The sequence below is a fragment of the Mauremys mutica genome, chromosome 10 (assembly GCF_020497125.1).
Source record: "Mauremys mutica isolate MM-2020 ecotype Southern chromosome 10, ASM2049712v1, whole genome shotgun sequence".
NCBI lineage: Eukaryota > Metazoa > Chordata > Testudines > Geoemydidae > Mauremys > Mauremys mutica.
In genome coordinates, this window is record NC_059081.1 from 27290148 (window position 1) to 27308017 (window position 17870).

Here is a 17870-nt window from a genome sequence, read left to right on the forward strand (position 1 = left end):
AAACCCCAGTTCTGAATACTCAAACACTGACAGTCTAGATCTGCTCCAAACTTCACAGCTGAGCCCCATCGGCCACCAAATATATTCAAGCAGCAAAGAGTCCTGTGGCACCTTATAGACTAACAGACGTATTGGTGCATGAGCTTTTGTGGGTGAATACCCATTTCGTCGGATGCAAATATATGCAGAGACCCAGCAGGGGAGAGGCATTTTGTCAATGATAAAAAATAGCAAACTAAAGCTTCAACAGTTTCAGATGCTACTGGATTTTTTTTCTAATTACTCTGACTTTTGAAAGCATTGTCTGATCGTTCCAGGGCTCAGGCGGAACTGCTACTATCGGGTTTTATGACAACTGACAGTAACTCATTAGCTAATAAAACAAATACACACTTGTTATGCTAAATGACTTCCAGATTATTACCTAGAGCTCTTCCAGAAACGTGCACTGTGAAGTCAATAATATGCTGGGAAGTCAAGAGCGTTCCATAAGCCTTCAGAAAAAAGAAAGAAATATTTCACCCCCACACACTAAATTTGGTTTAAAAGTGCTGCCAACTGCACAAGTATCTGTGTTTACCACATGTGGTAGCAGAAGTCCACCACTATGTGCTCCCCACATATGCCGCACAAAGTTTTTAGCCAGAACATCCTGACATCGCTTGGTGCATTTCTAAATAATTCCTTTAACCCCAATTGTTCTTTATTTCTTCAGAATATACTCCAAGATGTCTTTTGCAGCTAAATATACAGTCCTGCAATAATCTGACATCTCCTTTCACTGGTATCAGTGGGACAGACATGGTGAGTAACATACTATGGTGTTTGCTATCAGGCATGTAAATACAATCTTCAATGTATGTGTTTCATGGTGCAGTGGGTCACATTATTCATGTTGTGGGTGTGCTTAGAGGACCCAATCTGCAGAGTTATTAGGACCCCATTGGGCTAGGCACTGTAGAAATCAGCCCCTGCTCCAAAGAATTCTCAGTCTAGCTTTATGACAAGACAACATAAGCAAACAGGGGAGAAGGTAATATTAAAGAAAGGTAGATTACTGCTTCAAGAAACAATTCAGACTACGCTACATGGAGTTTTCATTCACCCCAAACACAATCGCTTTCACTTAGATTATGGATGGGAAACCCCATAATCTAAATTAAATTAATTTGGCTGTGGGGTTAATGAAAACTCCATGTAGTCTAAATTATTTGTTGAAGCCAGTGATCCACCCTTCTCAAACTCCTCATTGATTTCCATTCTTCTTCCACATCTAGCTCCAATTCCTCATCTACATCTCCAGGGCTGGTCACTCCAATCCAACATCTCCGTCCATTTTCCCTGTTACATCCCCTCTTGCTCCCTTCACTCAGCTCAAGTTTCTCTCTTCTGATGGCTTGTCTCCTTCACCTAACTTGACTGAGCCTTTTGGCATGCTTCCCTTTAGGCTGCAGCACCCTCTCACTGAGTGTACACCAAATGGCCTCTCTCTTCTCCTTCAAAACACTCCTGAAGACCTCTCTGTCCTATGAAGCATTCCAGCTATAAGGTCCACACCGTGATCTGTGTTTTCTCAATTGTGCTTGCTTTGCCTTAGACTCAGGATAGAATGTTCATTATTTGTTTGGCCCCTTTGTAGAGCAATGTTTATTCTTTCACTGTGACCTGATTAACAGTATACTTTCTTAAAGCCATAACAATCAGAACACTGAAGACTATATTTTCAAAGTTGAACACAGCAGCTGCACCCACAAAACCATGCCTTTGAGTTCACAGGAACACTGGCAAGCGTATCTAGCAACTGCACACACAAGGATGTGTTAACATGGACAACTATGGAATTTGGACAGATAAAGGGTCATTTTTATGCTGAAATTTGAGTTTTGCAGACATATTAGTAGATTAAAGTATCATTGGAAATTTGGTTTATGGCTGAAACACTCCCTCAGTGGGGTAAACTTTCATTTTTTTCTGGGGGGTTTAGTTGTCCATGGGTGAATTACAGCCGAAATACCAAACAATGCTTTGAACATTTGCTCTTTTCTTGGTCTGTCTTGTCTGGTTTCTGCAGCATACAGTGAAGGCCAGGTCACCACAGTTTAGAGAACTCAGCCATATGTAACTACAAGACCAGCACTGTTGGAGTTCATCCACACTATTCAAGGACATACAACAGGAGCAGGGGAGCCAGTTACAACACAGCTGTCGTCCCTTGGCCCATCTACAATTTGTAAGTGTAGGCTGGACTTTAACCAGGCTCTGTAATGCAGCTAACACCTTTGACGTCTCGTGGACAAGGTTCTATCTAAAGTGTGGCTGGACCCTAAATCTGCAGTTTTGGTTGATATTGTCTCACCGCTTCACAAGGCTGGAGCTGTGTCGCTCCCATTGATGACAAAGGAAGTCTGAGTTTGGATTATACTGCACATCTGATAGACGTGTACAAGCATTTAGGGTAATGTTTTTTTTAAAGCACAGGAAGAATGGAATCTGGTTTTATTCAAGAGTAACGTTGAGCCTCATCCCTTCTTCTCCAAGTGTATGAGATTTGACAAATTTTTGTCTTCAGCTATAAACTAACTACCGGTAACTAAGGCCAGGTTTATGTAACAGAGGTCATGGAAGTCACCTAATCCCTGAGACATTCTCTGCTTCAGCCCCAGGGGCTGCAGGACTCTGGGGCCCTGGCAGGGTTCCAGCAACAGGCGACAGCAGCAACAAGTGGACTCTGGGGCCCTCTGCAAAGTTCCAGGGACAGGTGACAGACTCCCGAGAGGGCTCTCCTCAGGATTTCAGCAATGGGTGACAATCTCGCATGGGAAGGGGGACGCCTCGGGCGAGTGGCAGGAGTATCCCATTTTCTCTTTGGGAAATAGGGTCACCCTGCAGCTCCCAGCCGGCAGTGGGGGGAACCCCACAGCTCCCATCCACCACAGTGGTAGGGGAATCCATGGAGCCACAACAGAAAAAGTCACAGACAGGCCATGGCTTCCATGAATTTTTGTTTATTGCCCATGACCTGTCTATGACTTTTACTAAAAATAACCATGAAAAATCTGAGCCTTAGCTATAAAAGATTTGATTGGATTTTTTAACTCTGCAGTATTATCATCATCACTTGAACCCAGCAGCTCCAGATTGTGGTGAAAACCTTGAGTTAAGCACCGGTCAAACAACTGGATTTAAAAAAAAATCTGATAGACTAACAGTTTTGTGTGGATTCTGAACACAGCATCTCCCATCAAATTGATAACAGAGACATTATGCTACTAAGTCTCGTGAATAGTGATGGGCAAAGCAAAGTTTGGTTTAGATAAGCCACAGATGTTATCTGAAATGTATTAGCCAGTTTCCACTCATCCTCCCCATTCCCTTTTCCAAACCCAACCACATTCTTCCCTTCCCCAACACAATCCTTCCTTTCTACCCAAACAGATCCTCAGCACTCTCTCTATTCCTCTCTGTAAGCATAATCCCTTAGGACAGCTATAGCTTCCTCTCATCATTCTTTAGTCCCTTCCCTCTAGCTTCTTCTCTTTCTCGCCGGACAAGCTGTAGACATTCCCATTGGGTAAAATTCACTCCAGTGCAGAGGGCCAGCACAAGGCCTTATGCACCACTTCAAGCCTCAAAACAGGGTTTACATGGGATTTAAGCAGCATTTGAGCCTTGGGGCAGCCCTCAGCACAGGGCTGAAATTCATCCATTGTAAGGTAGACAACCAGCTGGGAGTTTTGCAGAAGAGACACTGTATTTATCTATCTTTTAAAAAGAAGCTTTGGGTTTGCCAGGGGCAGGGAAGGGAAGGGTTGAGGCTTATTCCTAATTCTTATTCCATAAAAACTAGTTTACCCATATTTTGTTGTAAGAATCAATAATTGCAGGTGCACAGGAGTGAATTTCTCAACCTGTAATTGAAAAGCTGTATCAACCTGAATTACAGGCATTCACATTGAATGTAAATGAGCTGCTCAGACTCTTTGAAGCCTCTTATTTCCTTTACCATCCTAGCTAAGGAGAGCAAATTTTCTGGGAACATCATGAGGATTCCCTTGTATTACCTGTCACTGCAATGCTTTCAAGGTTACATGCAATATTCCTGTTGTGACAGAAACATTACCATTCTATGCTCTATGGATCTGTGTTTTTTGCCTCAGAATACTACAAGGCTCATCAAGCCATTTGTGTTTCCTCCCCCCACCCACTCATTTTCCTCCATGGAGCAGAATTTGACCCCTTTCTATTTATGAAAACTCTCTGTGTTTTTCACGTTTGCTCTTTTTTTAAAAAAGAAGTGTATTCATTATAACTGACATTTTCAAATCAATACAAATTACCCCAAAGCCAATTTTCACAATTCTGTTTTTTGAAAAATAGCCCCCCCCAAACTGTAGCTATTTTGAAATTTCTTGTTTTCTCCCCTCCACCTTTTCTGCTGGATTATGCCCCCATATCTGCTGCTGAAAAGCTAAGTAGTACACAGAGATGGAGGGTGCTCAGTAATGTGGTTTTACAGCTTATAGTTTTTTCTGCAAAAAAGTTATATTTGAACTGAAAATTCAAACTGGGAGAAAGATTTAGAGCAGGGGTTGGCAACCTTTCAGAAGTGGTGTGCCGAGTCTTCATTTATTCACTCTAATTTAAGGTTTTGCGTGCCAGTAATACATTTTAACGTTTTTAGAAAGACTCTTTCTATAAGTCTATAATATATAACTAAACTATTGTTGTATGTAAAGTAAATAAGGTTTTTAAAATGTTTAAGAAGCTTCATTTAAAATTAAATTAAAATGCAGAGCCCCCCGGACCGGTGGCCAGGACCCGGGCAGTGTGAGTGCCTCTGAAAATGAGCTCGTGTGCCACCTTCGGCACACGTGCCATAGGTTGCCTACCCCTGATTTAGAGTATGCTGCTTTGGAAAACAATACTCAAAATATTTTATGAAACAAAAACTGAAAGTGTTTCATTGTTGATGTTTTAACTGGTAAAAGACAAAATATACAGCTTGAATATGAGTCATAATTTGCATAAAATAAACACCAAAAGTTCAGAAAAACAAAAGCTTCAATAATGTTTTAAGGAGTCATTACTGGGTTACACTACAGGAGTGCTGAGAAGTAACCTTGGCATCTACAGAAAGATAAATCAAATGAGATGAACTAACAAACAACAGTATCACTGCTATACTATAACAATAGTGCTGATCCTGTCACTGAATTCACAAGTGCTTACAATGCTGCAGCCCTGCAGCTGGCTCTAACTACGATAACTCATACCCTATGCTGCCTCAACTCTGCTGTATTCCCTTATTGCGTATATCTAACCCCTCATTCAATTTTTATGCAAGGAAATTAGGTGTACTGTCAAGAGTACACCAGTTCTCTTCATCTTTAATAAAACGCTAGTAACTAGAATAGCCAAGGAAATGCCTCTCCCCCACCTTCTCTCACTCTCTCTTTTTTAAAATACACTTTGGTCTTTAGCTGAGAGCTTAAGTGTTTATGGCTGTTCTAAAAACCTGCATATAGAAACTGTCAACATTTGTGGGTACCACTGAAATAAGAAAATTGATTAACAGTATCAGTGGTGCACCTTGGTTTGCATATTTCATGCTGGCTCCTTAAAAGGAGTAGGGAAAGGTAAAAAGGGGCAGATGTGGTAGATGTTGCTAAATTTATTTTCCTTAAGGACTGCATGTGATCATTTCAGGTTTACTTTTTGGATGATCTGTCACAACTCCAGGTTTATATTCAACAAGCAGACTGTAAAATGCCTTCGTTTTACTACATGGGACTTCTAGTGGAAGGTAAGAGTTCACAGATGCATCTTTTAAATAAGTCCTGTGCACAGAAACAAGCCAGAGTCAGACTGATTTCATGTCCTTCAGTTCACTTATTGAAGCAGAGTTGCTCAGCTGCAGCAAAACTGACACCCTGACCAAGATGATTGAACTTGGGGAAGAGAAGTGATATGGAAATGTAGTCCACCCAGATTTCACCACTGGGCCTCCGCCCAAAGTGTTGGGAAAAAAATCAAGCTCCAAACCACCTAGTCAGCAAGAAGTGGATAGTTTTTCCTGCCCCCTCTCCCCCTCTTACCTGACATGGTGCTTTCAGGAGAGTTGGGAGAACATCTCTTTTCATTTAGTTTTTTGTAAAGACTAATTCTTAGTACAGTCTAATACACAAACCCAAATTTAATTCACATATTTTATTTTCTCATTTACAAAGCCACTATTTGTTGCTGAAGACTAGCCACACACCAAGCATGATTCTCCTCAGGCTTTGTGTTCAAAACAGTACAAATTAACACTCCTTTTGCAAGTTTATTTTACTCCCTGATCCAAGCCTCACAATCCTTGTTTTAAAAAGTATTACATCAACGATACACAACACTGGGACCAAGATTTTTTTTTTAAATGAGTGTCTTCTTCTAAGGCAATGGGGGCTGTTGGGGCCCTAGAACATTTGAGAATGCAGGTCACTTACCTAGAGACCTAAACAGGACCGGATTAAGGGGAAGGCGACACAGGCAACTGCCTGGGGTGCCAGGCTGGGGGGCCACCGAGCTTAGGGGGCTGTTTTTGTTATTAGTGACAAAAGGTTTGAAGTAAAATGTTTCACATATTCCGTATGTGGATTCATTTTTCACTAATCTCCTAGAATGTTCTGATCCTTTGTAGAATCTCATGGAACCTTCCAGATTTTCTGAGAACTACATTCTCCTTGCCTTTATCTGCTTTATATGGCATGAACAAATACAGAGTTACAGATCCTAGCGTGAAAATTTATCATCTTATATGACAGGGTTAAATCATACATCCAAATCATGCAAAGTCATGAAATGGGCTACAAATGCAATAAAAAAAAACATTCAAAAGCTTAACAAATGAAGGGGCGGGAGGCACCAAAGACACCCCTTGCCTGGGGCACCATTTGGTCTAGGGCCAACCCTGTACCTTAATTACCACCTTAGTGGCCTAATTTTAGGCACTCAGGTCTTAAATTCATCTTATCTTTCAAAAGGAGTACGTCCCCATGTGATTGCTCACAAAGCCTGCTGGTGCCAACAGAACAGGGATCATCGGGCCAGGGATGAGAGGTCTGCATTGCAGGAGGGGGTTTCAGGCTGGGGGGAGAGGGGAACAAAGGATTCAGATTGCAGGAGGGGGCTGAGGATTGAGGCAGGCGGTTGGGGTGCAGGAGGGGGTATGGGCCCTGGGGTGGGATCACAGGTTTGGGGTGCAGGAGGGGGCTCTGGGTTTGGGGGCGCTCAGGGCTAGGGCAGGGGATTGGGGCTCGGGGTTGGGGTGTGAGGTTACCTCAGGTGGCTCCCGGTCAGCAGCGCAGTGGGGCTAAGGCAGGCTCCCTGCCTGCCCTGGCTCCGCGCTGAGCCCCAGAAGCGGCCAGCAGCTCCAGGTCCTAGGCGGGGGGAGAAGGGGGTCAGGAGGCTCCGCGCACTGCTCTCACCCGCAGACACTGCCCCCCGGCTCCCACTGGCTGTGGTAGAGTCACCAATACAAGGTTACCCTCCTGGGCATCTCTTCTTTTGGTCACATTATTTAGTATTAATGGACAGGTTTTTTTACAAAAATCAGTCTGAATAGCCCCTTCTGCTTCCCTGATCAATAATCCAAAAAACTGACTGGCAGGATTTTCCTCAGCCTTAAAAAAAAAAAAAAAAAAAAAAAAAAAAATAAATAAATAAAGAAAAGAAAAGAAAAAGGAAAAAAAGTCTTCCTTTAGACTGAGACCAAGAGGACAATCTGAATACAGAAAGTTGAAATTCTCTAGGTTGTCTTAACTACAATAGAGAACTCTGGGTGCCATAATATTGATATTTTGTGGGTGCATATGTTTTTCCTAATCTGAACAGTTACATTAAAAAAAAACAGACTCAAGAACAACCACTCAGAAAAAGATTTTTATTACTACAATTATTATTAATTATTTTTTTCTAGATCATCATATTTACTGGAACCACAACCACACTAAGTAATGGGGAGGGGTCCAATCCACCTAGTTTAGAACATGTTGAACTTTTTAACAACTTGACATAAAACATTCACCAAATGTGTGCAGGCAGTTGGGTGGCTTTCAGAATTATCCACTAGTTAGTAAAATATCACGGCAATCTCCTCCATTCCACTTTGAAACAGAAATGCAAAGAGTACCCAGAATTTTGTGAAGTGCCATACATCCCAGCTCTATACCAGGATACTTGCTTTCACTGAAAGCAAGTTCCAAATAGCACACACTTTGTAATCCTTCACTGAAGAAACCTGGTAGGCAGCCAATTCCGTTGGTTACATAGAGGACTGTAACTTTCTGCAATGACAAGTTATATTTAGGCAGCAATGACTTCTGAGAGCTGTCTGCTCTGCTTTTGCCCACCTCCTGTGGGTTTTTCTAAAGGCCTCACCAAGGCACAGAAACCAAAAATCAAAACAGACTTACACCTTCTAGGTAATTATAGGAAAATTACTTTGTTTAAGCCATTCACATTGTGTAGTGAAAGGTAAAGAGTTGTGACGTGCTGTTACTGTATTGTTGAAATGAATTTCATGCTGTTTAATTTCAGCCATGCCACCAATAGGCTTTTGGCGAAGTCTTAGTATGTTGTGTGGAGAGGATACTGCATTTTTAATTGGCTGTCCTTTTCCTTCCACCAGCAACCAACTCTCAGGCCTTGTCTACACTAAGGGGGGGTTCGATCTAAGGTACGCAACTTAGTCGAAGTACCTTAGTTGGAATTACTTACCCGTCCTCACGGCGCGGGATCGACGTCCGCGGCTCCCCTGTCAACTCCGCCACCGCTGTTCGCGGTGGTGGAGTTCTGGAGTCGACGGGAGCGCGTTTGGAGTTCGATATATCGTGTCTAGATGAGACGCGATATATCGAACTCCGAGAAATCGATTGCTACCCGCCGATATGGCGGGTAGTGAAGACGTACCCTCAGAGGCTTAGAAATACTTGTTAGAGTCTGACTATGTAGTAAGCATTTTGCCTTCTTCTCTTTAGATTTTTTCTTCTCTCTGTTCTGGGAATCTTTCTCCCCCCTCCCCCCCCCACTGCTATGATCTCTCTTTATTATGGGTCTTTCACTGAGGCCCAATCTGCAATCAGATACATGTATGTAGTGCCCACTAAATTCAGTGGGAGTTTTTATTGCTGGAAGTGCCTAGGAGCCTTAGCCAGGTAGGGCCCATTTTTCTATGCACTGTACAAACACACAATTCTTGACTGTAAACCCCTTGGGGCAGGGACCATTTTTGTTCTGTGTTTGCACAGCACCTAGCACAATGGGGTCTTAGGCATTAGAGTAATCCTCCTCTTCTTTTCATTGTGGACCATCTTTGAAGACAACGGGAGCAGTACAGCAACACCATTCATTCCTGTCCCTGGCCTGTTCCTCCATTAAGCCCATGGTCCTGCCCCTGCGTACGATGTCCTGCCATTTAGTCAGCCTCTAGGTTGGACTGACCTTGATTGTGTGTGCATTATTTTCTTTGGTATTCTATCATCTGTTTGTCTTCTGCATCATCATAACCTTTTCAACTGTAGCTAATCCAATACTCTGATTTTACATCCTACTCTCCTACCTTCCTCATTTGTCTTAAAATCATTCCACTTTATGAATGCCGCCTTTCAAAAAACAATTGTTATCTCTATCTTCTCCAGCCTTTTCGTGTCTGTTTCACCCAATGCTGCTGCTTCCATGGCACAGATTAATACTGTTAGTACGCTAGTTTGCCATGGTAATACAAACCCTGCCCCAATGAGTTTACAATCTAAACAATTTACATGTTGAGAACAGAAAATTTAATAAAAAGTGTGTCTCAGGCACTAAAACTATTGATGTAATATTAGAGTGCCAATTTAAGATACCTATTGTTGTAACCAATCTGTGACCATTTGCACTTCATGGTTGTCACTGTACTTCACACATTGGCCAGTTGGAACTTCACAGTGACTAATACGAAAGAATTCAGAGCTTCCTACTACAAAAACACACACACCTTTCACTCACTCCATTAGTGGTGAAAAAAAATCTCCATTAGCTATTGGAGTATACAGCCTATGACACTTAGTTAAGCAGTCGTGATTCTATCCTGCAGAGGGTAGAGATACATAAACATAATTTAATTGCCAAATGTATGCAATAACAAGACAGATAATTCTGTTTGGCTGAATTCAATAATATATGTTTATTGTTATTCTGATATTAGTGCCAATATTAGTCACAAATCCAAAGTAACTTGTGTTTTGAGAATGAATTATACTGTTCTCTTAATTAATTGGAAACATTAAGTTGAACATAAAAACAATGCCTGCTTCCCCTTTCCCCAAAAGCCATTCAAACAAATTTCTTTTACTGAAACCAGAGATAAGTGAAAACAAAATCTCAGGATCCAAACACCGTTGAGTTTTAGTGAAGTTCAAAGGCAGATCCTAACTCTCACCTATCCCACCAAAATGAAAGCCTCAGCTCTAACCACGCTGATATCCTTGGTTTAGCTCTGCTCAAGATCTGAGCTTTGCAGAGTGTCTAACCAGAATACCTAATATCCCTAATCTGTTCCTAAATTCCAATACAACCTCTTGGTCTGAATAGTTTCCTATGTCTTTGTCTCAAATATTCTCAGGTATTCTCAGTTTGCAGAAGATTATGGGAGGACATTCCAATTTCTCAAAATGCAAAAAGGGCAGCTGATGGTAATTCAGAGGGTTCATAATCAGAAGCTGGAACCTCCTAAACTCATTCAAGGATATTAATGCATTTAAAGCTGTCTCTAATATTATCTGTCTCAGTACAGGGCCTTAATGAAACGCATGTCTTCTATCACTCATCTGTCTCAAGAGGCAGTCATTTTAATGCATAGAAATTTACTCCGGGATCACTTAGGGATGGGGCCGAGGAGGAAGTGCCATTTATCTGTAATCAAAACATACCAAGTTTAGTGATAATTAGAGTGATAAGTATAATTAACTTAAAGTAACATACATCAGTAAGTGTCAACAGATAAATTGGTAGCCCAGGGATTTTTAATGCAAAATAATGATCTCTTATGCTAAGAAAACTGGAGGCTATTGCAATCTTGACAAAAAAAATACTAAAAAGATGATCATTTGTATTTATATATAATGAAACATACAAGGAAAGGGAAGGAGGGTTTGCATTCTCACATCCCTAAATGTAGGAGTCCTGATCCAAGCACACAGGGACATCTAGTGAAAGGGTCACCAATAAAGCAGCAACAAATGTGCCCATGCAAATGGAAATTTGGGTGCACTAAACAGTTCGTAACATACACAACTGCCATTTTGAACACGCATTTGGGGGAGGATTCACCCACAAAATTTGCAATTGCATCTATTTGAATGTGCTCATTTAAAAGACCGTCCAAGTTTGTCAGCAATACCTATGTCAGTTAGGGTTGCCAACTTCCTAGTCACACCAAACTGAACACCTTAGCCCCACCCCTTCCCTGAGGCCCCGCCCCCACTCACTACATTCCCCCTCCCTCAGTGGCTCATTCTCCCCCACCGTTACTCACTTTCATTGGACTGGGGCAGGGGTTAGGGTGTGGGAGGGGGTGAGGGCTGGGAATGAGGGGTTGGGGTGCGGGAGGGAGCTCCAGGCTGGGGCATGGGGCTGAGGGATTCAGAGTGTGGGAGGGAGCTGCGTGTTGAGGCAGGGGGGTGGGAGAGGGTGAGGGCTCTGGACTTGGGGTGCTGGCTCTGGGCTGGGGCCAGGGATGAGGGGTTTGGGTGCAGTAGGGGGCTCCAGGCTGCGGAGTGGGCCAAGGGATCTGGAGTGTGGGAGGGGGCTAAGGGATGAGGCAGGGGGGTGGGTGCAGGCTCTGGGGTGGGGCCAAGGATGAGAAGTTCCGGGTGTGGGAGGGAGCTCTGGGCAGGGCAGAGATGTGGGAGGGGATGAGGGCTCCCGGCTGGGGCTGGGGCCGAGGGATTTGGAGTGTGGGAGGGAGCTGCGGGTTGAGGCAGGGGGTTGGGTGCGGGGGGGTAAGGGCTCTGGGCTGGGGGTGCAGGCACTGGGGAGGGGCCAGGGATGAAGGGTTTGGGGTGCAGGAGGGTGCTCCAGGTTTGGGGGGGCTCAGGGCTGGGGAAGGTGGCTGGGGCTCAGGGTTGGGGTGTGGGCTTAGATCAGGTGGCTCCCAGTCAGCGGCACAGTGCGGGGACTAGGACAGGCTGCCTTCCTGTCCTGGCACCGTGCTGCACATGCCCCAGAAACAACCAGCAGGTCCGGGTCCTAGGCGGGGGGCCAGGAGGCTACACACACCACTCTTGCTGGCAGACACCACCCCCCCAACTCCTATTGGCCAGTTCCCAGCTAATGGGAGCTCAGGGCAGAGGAAACGTGCGGAGCCCCGTTGCCTCCCCACCTACGAGCCGGACCTGCTGACCTCTTCTGGGGTGCAGCATGGTGCCAGCCAGGACAGGTAGGAACAAGCGTGCGTTAGCACTGCAGCACTGCCAACCAGACTTAACAGCCCAGCCAGTGGTTCTGACCAGAGCCGCCAGGGTCCTTTTTTGATCGGGTGTTCTGGTTGAAAACCAGACACCTGGTCACCCTAATGTCAATTCTGGAGTAAACCAAGGAAACATTCATTCTCCTTTCTCCCTCTGTCACAAAACTGCAATCAGTTCATTCTAGGTTCTTACATGGAGTCCGTCGCCATTGGACCTCCAAAATTATGTGGCAGATCCTTGGGATTGATTCTTCTGCACCTGGAACAGCTTGGGAGAAGGAAGGGGAAAGGAGAGTAGAAAGTGAAGATAACAGGTGGGCACCAGTCCAGGCCTGAGGCACAACTTAGAACAGCCAGAGGTCTTCCGTATGTAGTGACTGACTGGCCATTCCCGCTTTTCCCTGGCCATTACTCCTGTGCTAGATGCCAGAAGGGCATGGTATAGGACAGTGGTGGGGAACTGGCAGCCCATCAGGGTAATCCACTGGTGGGCCACAAGACAGTTTGTTTACACGGACCGTCCTCAGACACTGCTGCCCACAGCTCCCAGTAGCCGCGGTTCACCATTCCTGGCCAATGGGAGCTACGGGAAGCAGTAGCCAGCATATCCCTGTGGCCCACGCCACTTCCCGCAGCTCCCATTGGCCAGGAATGGCGAATTGTGGCCACTGGGAGCTGCGGGTGCCTGTGCAAATGTAAATAAACTGTCTGAGGGGCCGCACATTGCCCACCACTGTTGAAAGAACTGGCATGTGGCCTTATGCCACGTAAGAACCCCCCAGTTTGGGGGGATTCCCCAACCAGTTAGTTGAGCTAGCCTCCCAGCTGCTTGCACTGCCAGAGTGATGCAGAGGAACTGGAACACGGCCAGGATCTGTCCCTATATAGGCTACACATTGTAATATATATTTCATGAAAGCTCCATCAGTTCACTAGTGAGGCCCTATATTTATTCATAAGCATACAAGTGAATACAAACAACAGACTAGACAACTTTATAAGAGCTGAGTATTATTACTTATGCAAAGAAACTTCCTTTGATAGGAGCAAACCATGCAGAAAATCTGAAAGGGAAATATTTAAACTTTTAGTTTGTTCTAAAGTGTTTGTCATTATTTAGGAGGTTAAAAAATAAGAGGGTAAATAAGTTAAAAAAAAAACCACCACTGCATTGGAGTGTTCAGTTATCAATCCACATGAAATGAAAACAGAGAGAAGAGAAATGAAGAAGATAGTACAAAAGTATTTTCAGTATACATGGTGTCAAAAAATCCAAAGCAAAACTAAAAAGTGTTCCAAGACCAGTGATCAGAATGACTAGAATCATGGAGAGCGGATTCCATACAAAGGTGCTGGAACTAGGGGTGCTGCTGCCACACCCCCTGGTTTGAAGTGGTTTCCATTATATACAGCCAGGGTGGATAAAAGCAAAGATATTTTTTAAAGTATTTATTTATTTTTGATAAAATTCTTTTGGAGGAAAAAACCTATCTAAAGATAGTTTTAGTTAAGATACATTATAGCTCAAAGATCTCTCATCACGGAATAGGGATTATACATTCTAATTTATGAGACAATATATTCATGTAATGTTTAAGAAAAAAGTTTTGTAAATGAGTTCATGGATTAGGGACCCAATCTTATGGGGTTCCAGGGGCTTCTGTATAGACTATTTAGGTTAATCTTTCTATCTACCCAATGGGACTCAGTGCTCAATCTAGAAGATACCATCAGAGATGCTCAATCTAGAAGATACCACCAGAGATGCTTAGTTCTGCCGTTCTCAAACTGTGGATTTGTGTCTCCAGAGATAACATGCTTGTTAACAGCAAAAATGTTTTTAAATAAATAAATACTCTGTAGAGGTAAGAAATAACAGACCTCAACCCTATTGTCCCTCTGCAAATTTGAGTACACAGAGTCAATCCCTTACCTCTCTCTAAAAGTGCAAAGTTTCAAAAAGTTCAATGAATTGAAGATCGTTGGGGGCAGAATAGATCTGGACAAGGAGAAGAAGTCTGGAGATAAATGTGAGAAGGTGTGGGGGGACAGGCAGTAGAAACAAAAGTGAAACTGTTTGAGCAGCATATTCTAGAAGTCTTGATGTCTTTCTGAGTGTAGCCTTCATTGATTTGAGATCTATCATACCATTTTCTCACTGGAAGGGAAAACCTATAATGGCCGCAGTAAAATGGTCTGTAAAAGAGACCCAGTCTGGGAATTAGAACCATTCAAGAAATATATGTTTGCTGATGATGTTTTAAAGGAAGTCACACCAGTGAACTGGAGGAAGTCACTTAAGCACTTGGATTCAGAGACTGTTGAAGTGATAATCTCACTTTTAATAGCAGTAGCTTCTTCTGCCGGTGTAGAAAGAATATTTTCTTCATTTGGAATAATTCATTCCAAATTGAGAAATCGTTTGGGACCTGAAAAAGCAGGGAGCTTGTTTTTCTTTTCTAGATTATGAACAAATAGGAAAACGAAGGTGAAGACAACTGAGTTAGCTGCAGAAGCCAATATTTTAAGTGTCTCCTGTTGACCTGGCTGATATAGTCGATTTAATTTTTTTTTTAATATTTCATTTAACTATTTTAGTTAAAAACAATTTTAACAAAAACAAACCTGATTTTAAAAAACTTGAATGTTTAACTAAATTCAAAAATTCATATGCTTGTTTTGTTAAAATATTATATATGTTTGTTGTTGAAGAAAAAAATCCAGACCACATAACGTTGTTGTTTAGTTAAATAAAACAATTTAAATGTCTGTCTGGTGATGTTCTCCTCCTAATATTAACGATTAACCTGTTGAACTGGAGATAGTTCACCTCCCAATGACTTCATAAACATCTGTTTCAATTACCTTTGGTAAATGAAATAACAAAACAATCATTCATTTTCTGATATAGCTGTAAAACTAATCTGAAAAATTTTCAAAATAAATCACTTAAAAAATGTATAATGTGTACCTTCTAAAAATAAAATCGACATCTATCTCTGAGTTGTGAAGAATATCATTAAGGTTATAACTACCAACAAGAATGCACTTTTACACAGAAATCCATGATTAAATTAAGTCTTCCTGACTAGTGATTTAAATCAAATCCACCCTGTATACAGTGTTTAAAGTTTGTTTCAATGGCACTCAGCACCCGCACTATACAAATTGTTCCAGCACCCCTGATTCAATATGCAGAGAGCTCAGAGTAAGGAGTGTTTTTAAGTAATAAACACATTTGAAGGTAAGCACATTGTAAAATTTGCATAAGTAAATAAATAGATAGATATTCCATTCATACCCTTCCTGTCCACCTAAGAGATACAGTTAGGCACCTACTACCCTGTTAGACTACAAAGCACCGTTGGGCTGGAAACCAGTACCAGCAGCAGCAGGAGGTATGAAAGCCAGTTTTTCCTCTTGTGGAACGAGCTCAATGAAAAATTCAGTTTGTTGGAAGGATTCTTCCCCACCCCACCCCCAGCAGCGAGCCCTTGTTTTTCCACTAACCCAGGAATTAGATATCACATTGCAGTTAGCAGGGCCCCTGTTTATCACAAAGAGATATTATGTAATGACAAAATACAGACATATACAGGATTCATCTATGATAGCAGCATATGAACACCGGGCTGGTGAAAGCAGTATTTCATGGAGACTTCCAGGGCAATCTTGGGTTCATTTTTAAAAAGAGCATTTGAATTTATTTTAAAGTGAATTTACTAGTCATAAAAGGTACTACGTTGACAACTCTCAAGAAATACGTCAGTAGAGTCAATTTCTACAGTGTAATTACAGTTTCCCCACAATAATCTGCTGGTAAAGTCTGGAACTCAAACAGACTCATTAAATAAAATAGTTTACAGATTGGGAAACTGAGGCAAAGAATGTGACTTTCCCAAGCCACACAAAGAGACCGTGGCATAGCCAAGATTAGAAGTCAGGTCTCCTTTGGTCCCAACACCATGCTTAAACCCCTAGGTCACACCTCATCCTGATTTCTTTAATGGACTCAAATTCTCTCACGGCTCCTTCAGAGCAAAATGTGTTCATCACTTTGTAGAGATATGCTTATGCAAGATTGTGATTTGGAGACGCTCCCTCATAAGGGACTGTGTTGTGTGGGGGGGAATTTGGAGGTATGCCATGGAGGCTGGGGTTGGGAACTCAGTATGGCTGTGTGCAGCAGTTAACCAGAGATGCTCTCCAGTTTGTTTTCTTAAAATTTTAGTCCTCTCTCATTTACTGGTTTGTTATTTAATGAACCCCAAGATCATTATACACTTGAGTAACTTGCACAATCTCTGACTATATTTTCATTTCTTCTCTCTGTGAAGACCTCAAGATTGAGTAATAGGATGAAAAAGCTTTACATTTCCCACCATATGTAGAAGGGTTGGTCCTCAGGAATAGAATTTGCAGCTATTCAATGTAGGTTCTCCATTAATCCACATTCTTATCAAAATGCCATATGTCCCCTTATTGCTGGTATGAGGATGACTTTTATAAATATTAGAATCAATCAGGTTGATGAACATCTCAACAATCAATTGCATTCACAATTATTTGTGCCTGTATAATTTTGGATGCACACACACACAGGGAGGGGGGGAAAAAACTTTTAAAAAAAAATAAAATAAATAAAAACTCAATTAAAAAAAGTTTCCAATAATGTAGTTATGGGGCAAACAACGTGAGGCTTGATTTTCAGGTGTGCTGAGTTCCCATCTCAGGCAGATGAACCCTCAGTTTATCCAGCATCTGAGATAAATTATTTTAATATCATAAGAAAAAGGATGTTGATACAGTAGATACACATAGTAAAAACAACACACATTGGCTAGGCAACTGACTAGTAAATTAGGACCCAGTTTGTGGAAGTAACAGGGATCTTCGGTAGATTTTTATTCCTTGTTGAACCTTAGTAATTCATCATAGATGATTAGGTTGGAAGAGACCTCAGAAGGTCATCTAGTCCAACCTCCTGCTCAAAGCAAGACCAACCCCAACTAAATCATCCCAGCCAGGGCTTTCTCAAGCCAGGCCTTAAAAACTTCTAAGGATGGAGATTCCATCACCTCCCTAGGTCACACATTCCAGTGCTTCACCACCCTCCTAGTGAAATGGTTTTTCCTAATATCCAACCTAGACCTCCCCCACTGCAACTTGAGACCATTGCTCCTTGTTCTGTCATCTGCCACCACTGAGAACAACCGAGCTCCATCCTCTTTGAAACCCACCTTCAGGTAGCTGAAGGCTGCTATCAAATCCCCCCTCACTCTTCTCTTCTGCAGACTAAATAAGCCCAGTTCCCTCAGCCTCTCCACATAAGTCATGTGCCCCAGCCCCCTGATCATTTTTGTTGCCTTTCACTGGTCTCTCT

The 17870-nt window shown here is 42.5% G+C and overlaps 1 protein-coding gene and 1 long non-coding RNA gene across 4 annotated transcripts in view; both read right to left on the reverse strand.

Moving 5' to 3' along the window:
* Positions 1 to 17870, reverse strand: part of CACNB4 (calcium voltage-gated channel auxiliary subunit beta 4) — a 193526-nt gene that overhangs the window by 67781 nt on the left and 107875 nt on the right. The gene's annotated exons all lie outside the window — the stretch shown is intronic.
* LOC123343406 overlaps positions 10371 to 17870 on the reverse strand; it is a 31497-nt gene continuing 23997 nt past the window's right edge. Inside the window, exons 2-3 of the long non-coding RNA XR_006572227.1 lie at positions 12681 to 12755; positions 10371 to 10932 (exon numbers count right to left, since the gene is read on the reverse strand). This is a non-coding gene — a long non-coding RNA (uncharacterized LOC123343406). The remainder of the gene's footprint in view (positions 10933 to 12680; positions 12756 to 17870) is intronic.